Below are 7,504 nucleotides of genomic sequence, written 5' to 3'. Positions count from 1 at the left end.
ATATTCTATAATTCTGTGATCTTGGACGGGAATATTGTTAGGAACATCAAGATCTCCAAACTCATCTCCCTCTGAGATGAAAGTCTAATAGTGACATCTGACAAAAGCACAGGGCTTTGACATGCACTCTGGGAGGTGAACTTGCAGCATGCAAGTGACCTTGTCTCTTACAGGGATCACCTTCCACATGCTGTTGTTGGTGGAGCAGATGTGTTTGCCTTCCTCCCTCCTCACTTAGAGTCCTTACTACAACTGCAAGACAGTTTTACCAGGCTAAGGAATGTCCCAGGGGAGAATCCCAGGGATGTCTTTCTTGGTGAAGAGAAGGCTCTTCCTCAAGAAGGGGAGACTTAATTGCGGTCTTCCTGTACTTGAAGGGAGTAACAAGCAGGAGGGAGATTGACTTTTTACATGGCCTGATACTGACAGGACAAGGGAGAATAGCTTTAAACTAAAGGAAAAGAAATTTAGGTTAGATGTTAGGAAGAATTTTTTTACTGAGAGGATGGTAAGGCACTTGAACATGTTGCCCAAATAAGTTGTAGATGCCTCATCCCTGAAGGTGTTCAAGGCCAGGTAGGATGGAGCCCTGGGCAGCCTGACCCCTGGCAACCCTGCCTATGGCAGGGAGGTTGGAACTAAATGATCTTTAAGATCCCTTCCAACCTAAGCCATTCTATGATTCTATAATTCAGAAGGATCTTGGGTCCAGAAAGAGAAGATAGATGGTGCCAGTATAACCTGTGGGTTAAGCTAGAATATAGAAAGAAGTCCTCTAAAATCTATGCATTGTATCTGACGCCTATTTAAGGAAATGCTTATAGGACCATCTAGAAGATACCTATAAAACATTAGCTTGAACTATCCTTAGATTAGACATCTAATGAGGTACAAATCTGAGTCAGCCACTCTAGTTTCCTGGAGCTGTCCACAGAAAGAAACAAGTATCAAAGGCATGGCAAAGTTTCAGAAAAACCACTGTAATCCAAAGATCTTGATGCTTCACTTTGTCCTGCACCAGCAGACAAGCTTCCATAGGCATATATGTGACTCAATACTATCCCTGTGCCTTTGGCAGAAGTTTTCATTAATAGCACTGTTCAGTGAGGACATTTCATGGGAATACAGAAGCTGGACCTCAAAATAAAGATCCAGATGCCAAGCTATGTGCTGAAAATATTGTTGAGCTGGAATCCTTTATAAGAGCTTTCTCTAGGTCTCTTCCCTACCAGTGGAAGACCACTATCTTCTTAAGTAGATCCCAATTAAAAAGCCCTCTAAGCTGTACTTTAATATAAATAATGCATAATGATAACACTGTCATATTTCATAATATGATGACTGTAACTCCACTCTTGTTAAAGAGCAATTGCAGTGTAATTATGATAAGTATGTTCTCTGACACACTTTAATACCATAAATACAAATGTAATATAATTATGCTCCATTACAATATATATTATTATTGCAATATAATTGTCTGATAATATAATAATATAATTGATAATTATAGGACATACTACATGTAGTAATGTTTTACACATACATGCACACATATGCACACATCCTCACGTCTTGCAAAATAAGTGACTGACGTGTTCACAGTATTGCTGAGAATACTGTAAATAACATTGCAGTGGTATATATTCAATTAAGGAGGCAAGAGGATACAAAGGAGCTAACAAACTATTCATTCATGCTCTTAATGTTCTTATTACATCAACAGAAATAATTATTGATTGAGCAGAAAAAAAAGCGCAGTGTAATTATATTTTAATTGCAATGTAATTCCACTGTAATTACACTTTTTTTTTTCTATTATTTGGCTTGGCCAATAACAATGAGATTAGGGAGACACTGTTCTCATAATTTTAAAAGATTATATCATTGTGTAGCATTATACAGCCTCCCAAGAGAAGTGGGTTCATCATTGATTAATTCATTTCAACCTAAACCTGAGCTGGTGTTGGAAAATTAACTGTAAAGAGTAGCATTGATGAGATGCACTTCATGTCTCTGGCATCTCCAAGTTACTGCCACTCAAAAAATCTGAATCTTTCTATTCAGAGACTGAATAGAAAGATGTAATGCCAGAAAATATGTCCTCATCCTCAGTTTAGCATCTTCTGCCAGCTCTTAAGGAATCAACCTTCCTCTCTATTTGAAAATATTATGTGTCTTTCGAGTGAAAAGTGATTATTAGTCTATCTAATTCTTCATTCCCTCCCCAAAATCCCACTCAGATCAGGAGAGTTGCCTACCCAGAGAGAATGAGTAAATTGTTCATGTTGATCTCCCCCCCTTACTCAATACGCAATGCTATGACCACCTCTGGGTCCTTCTGAAGTCAGTGATAATGGGAGATCTTGCTCAGCTCCCTAAAGACAGTAGAGGTATTTGTCTCACAAACAATAAGGAGAGATCTCGCAAGTGATTAGCAGTAGCCTCAAAGCATTTTTGTGGTGAATTCATTAGGAGGAACAATTAGTATTTTGCCTCCCTTCATTTCCTCTCTTACTCCATTAAATAAATAAATAATCAGTGAAAAAGTTGGGAAGCGAATGAAATCTTGTGTGCCTCCTGGATACTCTGGATGATACAGTAGCTATGGCAACAAGCAGTTTAACAGAACTCCTTTACCTTTGATTTTTCTATTTTTGTCTTAATGTTTACATGAAACAATGGAATTTTCTCTCCCAAGTTCATCTCCTGTATAGGTCAGTGGTCAAAATGCGTTATACAATTTCTCATGTACTCTTCTCTTTCTTGTTCATTACTTGCATGAGGGCACATACTTAGTCCCAGCTGAAATAAGGTTGACCATGGCGTTTTCATGGGCTTTTATTACATCACAGAATCATAGAATGGCTTAGGTTGGATGGGACCTTAAAGATCATCTAGTTCTAACCCTTCTGCCACGGGCAGTATTGCCAGCCAGTGGATCAGGTTGTCCAAGGCTCCTAGATTTGAGCATCTCCAGGGATGGGGCATCCACAGCTTCTCTGGGCAACCTGTACCTGTGTCTCACCACCCTCATATCTCCAACAAACTAACAGGAGAGGAAATTTGGGTTAGAGACACATCCTGAACTGACTATACAGCTCATAACAGTTAAACACTCTGACTCATTCCCATGGTATGCTCTAGAGGCCAAATGTTCTGGTGGGCTCCAGTAGCAATAAACAGATTCACAGGGGATGAATCTTTCAGTGGCTATAGAACATGTTTGCTCAGGCAGCTTCCAGCTCAGGGAAGAAAAAAAAAAAAGAAAAAGATTCCTTATTTCAGTGAATTCTAGAAGTAAGGAGTATCAAGGTTGGAATTACCTTCAGGGGAGGTCGAGGTTGGATATTAGGAGAAGTTTCTTCTCAGAAGGAGTGGTCACACATTAAAATAGGCCTCCAGGGAAATTGTGGAGTCACTGTCCCTGGTGGTTTCCAAGGAAAGGGTAGATGTGGCACTGAGTGACATGCTTTAGTGGGCCTGATGATGCTGGATCAAAGGTTGGACTAGATAATCTTAGTGATCTTCTCCAATCTTAATGATTCTATTATTCTACTTTATGCTTACTCCTTGTTGCTCTACTCTTCTCATAAGTATCTGCTCTTGGCATAGTTGATTGGTCTCATTAACATGGTTGTAAATTAGTTCTTGTGCTCAGAAAGTCCCATCAAGTCTTCAGACTACCCATCTCTCTGAGCAAACAGCAGTGTTGCAAAGTGAGTGGCCACAGCTGGGTTGAGCCAAGGAGCCTAGATCAACCTGATCTTAGTGCTCTTTTCCAATCATAATGATTCTATGACCCCAAAGTTCAGGAAGGATCTCTGGTGGGATACTACGTCTGATAAATGCAGCATGATCTTTGTAGTAAACCACACAGCTGTTCAGACTATGGACAAAATTCTCAATCTGGAGCCACTGTGTTGCCTCAAGATCTGGGAATGATTTGTGAATTATTGCAACATTCTGTGGAAACCTGAGACTAGCACAGTGGCATGGACAATGAGATTAGAGTGATGGACTAATGCCTGCCATTGCAGAGGTATCCAAATTAGGCACCTCTATTTGAATTTGTTTTTTAAAAAGTTGAGCTAATTTCAAGTCAAGCAAAAGCTCGGGGTGTGAGATGCCATGCCCTCCAAGAAAATACAAGTTCCCCTTCAACTGCAAGGCATAAGTGCAGCCACAGAAACATTTATTCATTCGTTCCAACAAACAACACAGGTTATGTTGACAGGGAGCCCAGCACAACACTGCTTCTGCTGATTTGACTTTTTCTCACCTGGCCCTTCAGAAGCTCTATGGACATGTAAAGCAAATGAGCTCTTAACCTGCCCTGCAGCTCCAGCTCTGCCTTCTCTCCCTGAGCATGCAGTCAGACTGCAGCAGCTATGAGAGAGGGGCCAAATGTTTTCAGGCTTCTCCCCAGAGCCAAGAGAGTCAGAGTCTGTGCTAGGGTTTGGGCTTGCAACCAACGCTGACACTGCATTGCAGCACTAGGAAAAGTGGGGAGGGAGGAAAGCTGACTTGCATCCTGCAGGGAAAACAGCAGAGGCAGGATCCTACTGCTCATCTCTGGTGGAAATTCTGTTCAGAGAGGGCTACACTCCTATGGCATCTCATCACAAAAAGGCACAGATAGATGTGTAGCACTGACAGATGAAGAAAATAAAAATAAGATAATAATTCCTAAATGTGTAATGTGCAAGCCTATCTGAGCTGGCAGTTGTTTCCTTCCACAAATGCTGTGTTGCCAGTCTAACTCATTACTTTATTGAGTGCTCTGAGATACTGAGGATGTGGGACTGTGCTCTTAGAAAATGCACTGGTGTCCTACAGTCAATTCCATTCTTGTTCAATAGAAAGCAGATCAAGCTGTTATGAAGAAAACCTTGCCAGAACCAATAACTGTACAAGGCATGACATTATGCTAAGATGCTGCTTCAATGAATTATCAGCTAGAAAGAGTTTGGATCCTTTAATACCCTTGGGATTCATGGCTGCACAAACCCATGTGTGTACACAGGTAAATGCAGTTAAACAGATATACCATATTCTATTGTCAGTGAATTCTTTGGGTAATGAAGAATGATATATGCAAAACTCTGTGTTAAAATCTGTACTTACTGACCTATCTCCAGAAATGAAGAAAGACACATTTCAAGGACATGGTACCTGAAGAAGAGGAAATGCTACATATTAAGAATCTTAACAATACACTTGTGTGAGTGAAGATCTGTAAGGACGGATCTCTGGGGTTTATTTATGCAGCCAGGTCATGGTATATGCTGAAAGCAACCAAAGGAATACGAAATCAAAAATGGCTGGTGACAGAAAGGAGATTTGGCAAGAGTGTAGACAAAAGGTAGAGAAAAAAGAATCAGGATGTGGTATCTGGGGGGGAAAGATCATAAGGCTATTTGGAAAGATCATAAGGCCATTTGGAATCTGATCTAATAGGTGGCAACCCTGCCCTTGGCAGGTGGGTTTGTATTAGAAAGTCTCTGGAATTAGATTTGAAATCTCTTCCAACTCAACCCATCCTATGATTCTATGAAGGGCTTGAAGATGGAGAATAGGTTTGTTAAGAAATATTAGTGAGAATTCTTTCTTTTTGGCATATGGTTATTGAGGAGGATCAACATCCTGCATCTACCTGAAGGCCTTGAGGTGTCACTCTACAGTGAGTAGGTGTTTCTCCAGGAGTGTGGATAGTCAAGTACAAACATTATAGCAAACTTGATTCCCAAGTAAGAGATGTCAACTCTTCCTAATGGCCAGATATCTCAAACTTGAAATTTGAACTTTCTCTTGAGCTGAGACTACTGTTATTGAGACATCCCTTAATCTCTTATGATATTAAAAGTGATTTGGTGGAGAACTGTGACCAAACCTCCTTATTTAAAGGGCTCCAACTCTCTTCCCAGAACTGGGGAAAGAATTCAGGATAAGGGAAAATGACTTTAAATTGGAAGAGGGTCAATTTAGACTGGATATTCGAAAGAAATTTGTTATTGTGAGGGTGGTGAGACACTGGAACAGGTTGCCCAATGCAGTTTTAAATGCCCCCTCCCTGTATACATTCAAGACCAGGCTGAATGGGGCTTTAAACAGCTCATTCTAGTGGGAGGTGTCCCTGCCTATAGCAGGGGATTGGAACTAGATGATTTTAAATGTCCCTTCCAACCCACACCATCCTATGATTCTAAGACTCCCAGTTGAACTACAGATCTGCATCGACTCATTGCTTAGCTGATGAACTCTGAAAGACTACAGCCCCAAGCAGTTATCTTCCAGGGAGCTTTCTTGCATTTCTCTGCACAGCCCATAATCAGATATGAAGCTTCTCTGGGATGCATTAGCACAAATGATGTTCTGCAGAAAGAAATCATGTTGCAGCATCTGCTGCATGCAGACGTAAGTCCTCCCTGCCTTCCTAGCTGTTGTTACTATCATTATTAAGGATTTCATAATAACATGACTTGAGGGTCACAATTTGTCTGAGAGACATAGACTCTAAAAATGATGTATTCCTCCTTTCCATTTTCCCTTGCCAGCAGTAAGATGTTGACATGATTGAAATCCTGGTGAGGAAAGAACAGAGGGTCCAGTGTGACGATGGAATTGAATTCCTGGGTCTTGCACTGAAACAGAATTTACCATCAGTAGTGTTTGTAAAATAAAACAGTTCTACCACTTCTGTTTAATACTTGGAGTTTGCATTAATTTTGTTTGTTTTTGCCTGTTGCTAGTTTCTTCCCAAGAACCTGTCTTTTCCAGAAATAACAAGATTTTTTTGCAGCACTGGAATGATGCAGTTTTTCTTCTGGGAGAAACTGTTTACATCTCAATCTGCTTTCCTTGGAAATCTGAGATAGGACAGCTCAAGCTCTTGGTGTGCTGGAGAAGTGCCACAGTGGGAATTTGGCTCAAGGGAAGTCAGAATTAAAAATGGAGAGTTTCATTTCTACAGGACTGGCTTGATTCCTATTTGGATCAAGGATTTCTGTTAGGATCACTTATGAGAGTCAAAAAAACAAAACAAACAAACAAAAAAAACAACAGGAAAATTCCATTTCATGGCTGCCTGCTGGGTTTTGTAGTCCTTCCTCAATTTCTCACCAAGCTGATGCTCATACCTCAGGAACTCCAGGGTGAACAAGTACTAACAGCCCTACTGCTGATGTTCTTCAGTGAAACTGAGGGATATCTCCTCTGCCACCTGAGATCTGGCCTAAGAGACACCACTGAAGAAGGATGGATGGAGTCCAGCTTATACTTTGTATTCCAATCTCCACAGCTTTCAGTCCTACAGCTTTTGCAGATGTTAAGATAAGCTTCCAAGCAAAGATCTACTAGTATAAAATAGGAAAGCTCTAACATATAAATCAAGCCAAGTCGTTTCCAACTAACCCATTATTTTTTAAGGTATAAGAAAGGTTCCTTTCTTACAGTGAGTCAGTACCTTTCTTTGGAAATTCAAGGAAAGAACAAAGCTAAAAAA

This window comes from Meleagris gallopavo, chromosome 3 (assembly GCF_000146605.3).
Source record: "Meleagris gallopavo isolate NT-WF06-2002-E0010 breed Aviagen turkey brand Nicholas breeding stock chromosome 3, Turkey_5.1, whole genome shotgun sequence".
Taxonomy (NCBI): domain Eukaryota; kingdom Metazoa; phylum Chordata; class Aves; order Galliformes; family Phasianidae; genus Meleagris; species Meleagris gallopavo.
This window is presented reverse-complemented; position numbering follows the sequence as displayed.